The sequence below is a fragment of the Populus euphratica genome, unplaced genomic scaffold (genome assembly GCF_000495115.2).
Source record: "Populus euphratica unplaced genomic scaffold, PopEup_1.0 scaffold2242.1, whole genome shotgun sequence".
Classification (NCBI taxonomy): Eukaryota; Viridiplantae; Streptophyta; class Magnoliopsida; order Malpighiales; family Salicaceae; genus Populus; species Populus euphratica.
In genome coordinates, this window is record NW_011502052.1 from 9,033 (window position 1) to 18,532 (window position 9,500).

Below are 9,500 nucleotides of genomic sequence, written 5' to 3' on the forward strand. Positions count from 1 at the left end.
TACTTTTAATATTAGTATTACTACTACTATTATTATCAAACACTCACATGCACGGCCACGACAACATCTTTGCACAATTAACCTCCCTGTGGTTCGACTTCAGTCTTGCTAGGTTATTTATTACTTCGACACTCCTGCAATTGGGAGAAGACATAAATCTTTTGGTCGTGTCAAATAGATATATTGATTTTATCAATTTTTATATGCTTCACACAATTATTCTTACTAATATAAATGAATCAAGTTAAAGTTTTAGGATTTGTTTTCAAATTATTATTGTAAATTTAAAAAAATTAGTGAATTGATATAAGTTCAAATTTTTTTTGTGAAATAGCGCAGTTTAATCATGTCATGCTTCAGAAGCACTACACTTATTAAATTTTACTATTTTTAAACATGACAAGATAGTTGTAACATTTCTGAAGCACAATATGATCAAACTTCAATATTCTACCTCAACTGATTGGATCTAGTTGCATTAATTGGTCAACTGTTTTACACAAAACCATAATTTTATAAAGTTTTTATTTGAAATATATTTTATAAGTTAAAATATATATCTTTGTTCAACTTGTTGACTCAAAAATAAATTCCAATTAAAATCTTAAAAAAGTTATTGTTCACATAATAGTAATTAATTCTAAGTAGTCAGGAGTGAGTCTTTCATAACTAAATGAGAAACTGTTTCAAATAAATTATGTAGATGACTTAACAAATGTATTTATAAATCAATGGGATATGTCTTCATCCAATAGGAGGTCTGGTAACGTCCAACAAGAATAATAGCTTAAAAGAGCCATAATTTTTTTATTTGATTATTGGATCGCACTCAAATTTTTACAGGAGTTTTTAGAGGTCATTTTCTCTATTTTAGCCATTACATCGCTACATGAACTATCAGATCTTTAGATATAAAAAATCTAACTGAAAACTCTAACTTTGATAATTTTGAGATTTTTCTTATTTTTTTCAGAACCGATCGATTAGTTGAGCCAGAAATAATACAGTTTAACCATGTCATGCTTCTAAAATATGACATGATCAAACTATATTATTTCATTAAATTTTTTAGAGCTTCTATCAATTCACTATTTTTTTTTTAATTTATTGTGGTAACAGACCAATTTATCCAAAGTTTTAAAACAAGACATGTAAGGTGCAGATGGAGAAAGAAATTACTTACGATGAATATATTGATTACTTTTACTTTTACTTTTGAATTGTATCTTGTTTAGGTGGAAGAGCTCAGCCATAAACTCTGGGATTTTATATAATACTATGTACACATAAGATCAGCTACTTCCTCATCGTCTGTACTTTTATACTTCTATGTTTTAAAGCACTGAAGCAGCAGAGGAAGAGGCCGCCAAATTCGGAGTGGGCGAGGCTGAGGGCCCGAGGCTTAAGAATTGGTGAAGGTGGGCCTCCATTCGTTTAGAAACCCAAATACTTAGGCCTAGCTTCAACTCTTATTCATCATCGGGCCTTAATAAAAAGAAATCGATAGGTGAGCCCAACTTTTATATTTCTTCGTAATCAAATCCAACTTCTTCTTCTTTTTAATTTATTTATTAACGTTAGATCAATTTACTTGATTAATTTTATAGTATTTAAAATTAATAGTTATATAAATTTTAAATAATTTTAAAATTTATAATACTCAAACTAATAGTTTCCAAAAAATAAATATAGAATCTGACCAATTAAACTACACTCTTTAAAATTAATTTAACTTTTTTTTATAACTTATTTGAATAGATCATGTTTTTACATTTTTAATTTAAATAAAAAAAATATAAACATACTTGATTAAAAATTTTTGTTTTGATCCAGTTTTTTTATTGTTGTTAAAAATATTTATTATTTTCAAAAATTATTTCTATGAGTAGTGTGTGTGTGTGTATATATATATATAATATGTTGAATTATGGTTTAGGTCCAAAATTATTTTCTCATTAGGAGTACCAGGGGGACTCTGGCTCTTTCCATACAGCTAAATCAAATTTATTTTTGTGTTGTCTTTTTCTCTGGGAGGTTGTCATTATATCGTGTTATATTATAGAAAAGCCCACACAAACGTGATAAATATTGGACAGTGTTATATACAAAACCCACAAATATCATAATATTTTTTATTATTTTAAATTTATTTTTAATATTAATACATTAAAATGATACAAAAATATTAAAATTTTAATTTGAAAAAAAATATATTTTTGAACAAAAAAGGTTGATATTCACCCTCAAACATTTAGTTAAACCATCTTGTCTAAATTTAATGGATTTGAGTTATTAAATTATTGGTTAGCATAGTTTTTTTTAATGATAGATAAAAAGAAATTAATTTTATTAACTTACTATTAAACTTCATTATAATTAATTTTTAAATTAATTTATCGAACCTAATTATATTTTTAAAGTTAGCTTGGTGTTTACTGAAGTGTACTTTCTTTCTATATTAAATCCTAACATCTATAAGATTTTATTAAGTTTTTTAATTGTTTAAAAGAAAAATTAGCTTTGAATAACTAATTGAACACCATCCTAAAAATATCTCATTTTTTATAAAATAAGCCCAGTATGATTTGTCAGGTCCCTCTTATTTATTTTGATGGTCAGACAAATTGTTATTCTTTTCACTGGTATGTAAAAGCCTGTCTTACAAAAAGATTTTTTTTTGTTTGTAGAGTTTATTTGATATTATAATAATTATTATAGTTATAATTTTAAAAAATTATTTTTAGTTAAGATTGGTTTGAAAAAATAAATATTTGATTAAAACTATGGTTGAAATTGAGATAGAAGAAAAAATAGTTTTAATGTGTTTGGTTAAAAATACTTTTAAAATAATCTTAAAAAATATATATTAATATTGATGGTTTTTAATTTAAATAATGTAAATTTAATTATTGCTATTACATCATGAAATAAATCGCACTTTATATAAAAAAATTACTTTAACAAAAAACTATCTATTATTCCATAAATACAAAATCATCCGACAAGAACTACAAAATTAGATAAAATATTATTAAGAATAAAATCAAGATTACAGTATAAATAAATTTAATTCACCTTAAACTAATTTTTTAAAAAATTAAAAAAATTATTTCACTGGAAACAATGCGAATAAAATTAATTAACTACATTAATGTTTTTTTTAAAAAAATTATTCAGTGAACAGTAATACATGCCTTCATTATTATCAAAAAAAAAATCTATAAATAGTGAAACATACCTCCACTGTTCACTAAATAATAGAGCACATATCAAGATTTTGGCTGCGTAGGAAGCAGCTCCTATCTACTTTTCTTTTTTTTTACGTTCCAAACGCAACAAAATTTGAGATCTATAAATAATAACAAGCATTTATTAATTAACCAAACAGTCTGTTGCATGAAATCATATGAAATGTGGATGCTATCACTTTGCCAAACAGTTTCGTAGTAGGGGACATGTCACGTTGATTGTTTTGAGCTTTTTTTTTTGTTTGTTGTTTTTGAGCATGTTATTTTATTATATTATCTATTTAACTTGTTTTTTTGATGCTGGCTGGGTAATTTTTTTAATGTAATATTATTTTTTATGTTTTTATAACATCAAAAATCAATTATAAATAGAAAAGTTGATATATATATATATATATATATATATATATATATATATATAAATTAAAAATTATTTATATAAGTTAAAAGAATTATAAAATTCAATTTTTAACCTGCCAAAGTTAATATATCAAATTTATGATTCTAGTCATTAACTCAACTGAGTTAAATAATGTTTTTTAATAATATTTTTATTTAAAATATACACCTATAAAATTAAGAATCAACCAAATATCAAGACAATTAAATAAAAAAAATACTAAACTGGAACTAATTATGTTTTCCAATTAATAATAATAAAATATTAAATAATTATGTTATAAGAAAATTATACAAGGAAAAAAAATCTGTATACAGACCTGAAGCAGTCCATATAATTGGGTTGTATTATTTTTTTTAAAGGTGAATAACTTGTCATCTACCTTTAAAATTTTGAGAAAAAATAGTAGGTGATGTGTTACTTGTCCTACCCAGATTTAGTTGATATCTAGTCTTTAGAAAAGCAGGCTATGATATTCTAGATAAAAAAAAAAAAACACTCATTTTTTTAACCTTGTTTCGATTTTTAAAAACCCAAACTATCTTGTAAGATAAGTTGAAACAACCATTTAGAAATAAAAATTATTTGCGAGTTTAAATCTATCATTTAAAAAAAGTTCAAAAAAAAAAACTTATAATAAATTCTCCTCGTCAAAAGGATTTCATTGACATTAAAATTATCATTTTTCATTGTCTTAATTGGTGTAAACGGTGACCTTTTTCTCGATCTTAAAAAATTTAACCATATATTCTCTTATCTCAAATCAAGGATAAAAAAAATTAGAATCAAAATTAAAAATAAAATTTGAGATTAATTTTGTTGTTAATTTTTTAAAAAAAATTAAAGAGACCAAATGATTATAAGAGGAAAAATTTAGGAACTAAAATAAGCTTTTTTGCACAAACTTTCCTTGTGTCTTGCACGTTTACCCCTTTTCTTTTAAGCTCACAATTCCTTAACTAAATAACCTAATTTGGCCTTCAATTTGCTAATTTAGGGGAAAAAATTTAAAAAAATTAGATGAAAAAAATTCATCACGGAACTTTATAGTGAATTATGAAGTAGTTCCGAGCATACTTAAATATCATTCCCCTTGTTAGTGTTCATTATTCTTTATTATCCCTGTCATAATGATAAAACAAGTATGGTAAAATTACTGGTTGAGTTCCAACCACACATTTTTTTTTAAAAAAAAAAAACATGTCGACCATAAAAAAAATAAAAAAGTATGATTATTTATTTACTAAATCAAATTAGATTATTATTATTTTTATTACGATGTATTTAGTTTTAAATTATTTATTAAGTTAATTTTATTTTTTAATTTAATACCTTAATATTTGATTTTTTAATTGCAATGCATTTGATCTAGAATTAGTTTTTTTCCTTAACTTTATCCCTTAATATTTAATTTTTATATCAAATTTGATCCTTATTCTTTGATTTGTATTTTTAGTTTTTCTTAACATTTTTTAATTGAAATTGTTTTTCAATTTCATCCTTATAATCTGATTTTTTTTTGTCAAAATTTTCTTTTATTCTTTTCAAATCTACTTTTTTTTTTATTTCTTATCTTTTTTATATTTTTTTTGTTTTTTTTCAAGTTTATCCCTACTTATTTTGGTTGATTAAGAATTTTATATTGTTATTTTTTTGGATTTACTTTTTATACTATCATTCATCCTCATGATCCATATCACAAGTTTTTAATGATGGCCCAGGTTAGCTTTGGTTATTTTTATTTTATTTCATTCATCATCACTAGGTTCGTTGAAAATTAGTATTCTTTATTTTGAATGTTTTTTTTATAGAGTTATCCCGATATCATGTTTCAAGTCATGGATTCAGCAGGTTTATTAAGTTTGACTTGAATTTTTTTCATTAGTTTTTAATTATTATTTTTTTCACGAGTTGATGACTAGAATCTTAATTTTTTTTTAAAAAAAATATTTATGTTGTTTGAATATCTTTTTTACAATAAAAAAATCAAGTTTTAAAATCAAAGATTTCCTAACAGCTGAAATGTCAATTACCTCTCAAAAAATCAATAATTATGGTGTTTAATCAGCTCTTATGCAATCGTGATCAACTAACAATTAAATCAAGATTCCAACTTGTATGATCGTCACCATTTCGTGGTTGAGCATTTAATCATGTTCAAATAGGTTGTGGACATTTTAATATTTCACAACGAATTGCATGAATAAAAATCTATTGGCTTTTATAATGACATGCATATTTTAAGCGAGGGATGACGTGGATAAGATGTGATATCTAAGATATAAAAAGTTGATAGTTAAGTTTAGGTTTAATCCAAAATATTTAAATTATGGTGGGTGGTATATTCTTATTTTATATATATATATATATATATTTGGCTTCTTTTATTTGTTAGAGAAGGGATAAATGGTATCTTCGACAGTACCCTCCTTCTCGCCTATTACCCATGGTTTAGGCTTTGTAGGATCTTCGATGAACCACTAGATTAGAATGGTTTTGATTAACAAATTAATTAGAGTGCACGTACATGATTCTTAATCAATAAAACAAAGCATTAGTTTGGGTGTATATTTTATTGAAAAAAATAACAAATCACTTCATTCCAATCATCTTCAAGAAATTTACGTGTTAATTAAGAAATTAAATCAGTTGTTTTTTTTTAATTTAAAAACAGTGTTCGGTGAACTTTATTTTGAAAGTAAATCAGTTAAATTAGTTTCATTTTGTTTAGTTAGTACTTTTTTTTTTGTTGATAGGGTAGACTTGACGTGGCAATAAAATCACACATTTGATATATTAACCCAATTAAAGTTAGGATGAGATTTTTAATATTTTGTTGTTGTCAAGTTTTCTTGTTAATTAATTTATTATTATTATATTTTTTTCATTCATATTATTTAAACTCTCTCAAGTCCATGACCCAACTTTCAAATATGTTTTTACTTGTTTTAGGTATTTATATGTCACTCTAACATCTAGCTATCTAGTATACTATAAAATATGATGTGTTAAGCAGGTAAATAAGTGCTTTAAAGGTTTTTTTTTTTTAATAAGCCTTTATTAAGATTAAAAAAATATTTGGGAGTATAATAATGGTTGTTTTTTAAAATATTTTTTTACTCAAAAATATGTTAAAATAATAAATTTTTATTTTTAAAAAATTATTTTTAACATCAACACATTAAAATAATCTAAAAATATAAAAATCAATTAAAAAATTTAAAATTTTAAAAACACAATTTTAACCACATTTCCAATAAAAAATCCAAGCACGTCCTTGGCTACTTTTAAAAGTTGGTGACATGGTATGTTTTATAGGTTTGCCTGTCTGGAGTGCTTTGTCATAGGTTTCATTTTTAAATGCTAATAAATTAAACTGGATATAATTTTTTAAATAGTTTCATCTTTGCCCTTCAGAACTAAATAACTAGCAAAAGGTGCAAAATTTCGACCACGAATTACACGATTTTTAAAACAGAAAAACGAAAACGGCAACGTCGGTAGGAAACTAGCGAGAAGACCATGCTTCCCCGTGAATATTGCAGAGTAGCCTTGGTGTCCATGCTTCCCCGCGAGAATTTTTTTTTTTTGGTGTGAGAAATGATGTTTAAGTATGGTAAGTTTGTTTTTTTTTTAAATAATAATAATATATCAACCGGGTTATAGACTAAACTAAATTGAATAAAATAATTTTTTTTAATTAAATAAAAAAATAGAAAATGACAGCATATGGATCATTTTTTTAAAAGAGAGACAAATAAAGTATATAAATTTTCATCCCATTAAATATGAAAGAATAAAAAACACATCCTGATCAACTTGAGTTAGTGTAATAAACCTATATCTTCAATAATCATAGCCAAATCAATTCAAGATATTCTATTAAATTTGTGATTCAGATAATGAGATTGAAATAATCTAATAAAAACGTAAGGAAAATTATAATTTTTTTTTTTTAAAATCATGTTAATTTTTTAAATAAGTAATTCAAATAATTAGACTTGAAGTACCCTACAAGAAAAAATCATGAAATCCATTTGACACTCAATCAAATACAAAATTATCATCTATAATTTACAATTACAATAATATCATCTATAATTCCATTAACGTAAATTCCTTTCATCTTGCTTTGGATTTAGTGTTTTTGTGTGGATGTGTTATGTCTAAAGAGAAAGGATTAGAGAGAGAAATTATGCTAGGGAGAGAGAGACGAGGATCGTGAGAAAATCATGTAGATTTAAATTTATTATATATGAGGGAAAAAATATCTTTTTATTTGTTTTGATATATCCCATTGAACACAAAAACAAATCATAATTTCTCAAACCTTAGGAGGGTTTTTTGTAATTATCTCATGAATTTTCTATTTGATTGAAATGTTAAGTTGAAAAGAAAAATCAATTTAGTAAAAAGAAGTAAAAAGAATAAAAAGAATAAAAATCAAAATCGAAATAAAAAATAAAATAATTTTTTTATTGAAAGTTGAGATTGAAAAGATTAATAACTTAGACAAAATAACTAAGAAGAAAATTAAAAATCAAAATAGTAAGGACCACATTGAAAAATATAGTACTATCAATTTGGATTGGACGATGAAATTAAAACCCAATAAAACTCTTACAAAAGAGTGAAGGAAAAAAATCAAAAGAATAAGGAATAGATTGAAAATATAATATTTGGTAAATTAAAATTGAATGGTAAAATTAAAAACAAATAAGATTTCTATAAAAAGACTAACAACAAAAATTAAAAATATAAAATATAAAAACTAAAGTTGAAATATCAATAACAAAAAAGATCAAGCTGTAATTTTCAAGGGAGGAGAAAAAGAAAAAATCACCGATAACAAACAAGACAATCAATACCAACACACATTGTTCCAAAGAAAAGATGACTTGGTGGCGTTTCCAACGACATGGTGAAATGATATTCTTAGATGCCTTGAGTCTCTATATATGTTGCTTGAAGTACGTGAACACCTCCTAGTGATGCATATACATCTGCCTTTTTTATATATATATAAAATAATTAGTCACATACTAAATTATTTATGAGCTGACATAATCTTAATAAGAAAACTATTATGAAAAATTAAAAATATCCTTTTAGTTTAGTTTTAGAATTTTTGTTTTTAAAAGTATTTTTATTGTTTTATTATAAACAAATTAATTAGAGTGCACGTACATGATTCTTAATCAATAAAACAAAGCATTAGTTTGGGTGTATATTTTATTGAAAAAAATAACAAATCACTTCATTCCAATCATCTTCAAGAAATTTACGTGTTAATTAAGAAATTAAATCAGTTGTTTTTTTTTAATTTAAAAACAGTGTTCGGTGAACTTTATTTTGAAAGTAAATCAGTTAAATTAGTTTCATTTTGTTTAGTTAGTACTTTTTTTTTTGTTGATAGGGTAGACTTGACGTGGCAATAAAATCACACATTTGATATATTAACCCAATTAAAGTTAGGATGAGATTTTTAATATTTTGTTGTTGTCAAGTTTTCTTGTTAATTAATTTATTATTATTATATTTTTTTCATTCATATTATTTAAACTCTCTCAAGTCCATGACCCAACTTTCAAATATGTTTTTACTTGTTTTAGGTATTTATATGTCACTCTAACATCTAGCTATCTAGTATACTATAAAATATGATGTGTTAAGCAGGTAAATAAGTGCTTTAAAGGTTTTTTTTTTTTAATAAGCCTTTATTAAGATTAAAAAAATATTTGGGAGTATAATAATGGTTGTTTTTTAAAATATTTTTTTACTCAAAAATATGTTAAAATAATAAATTTTTATTTTTAAAAAATTATTTTTAACATCAACACATTAAAATAATC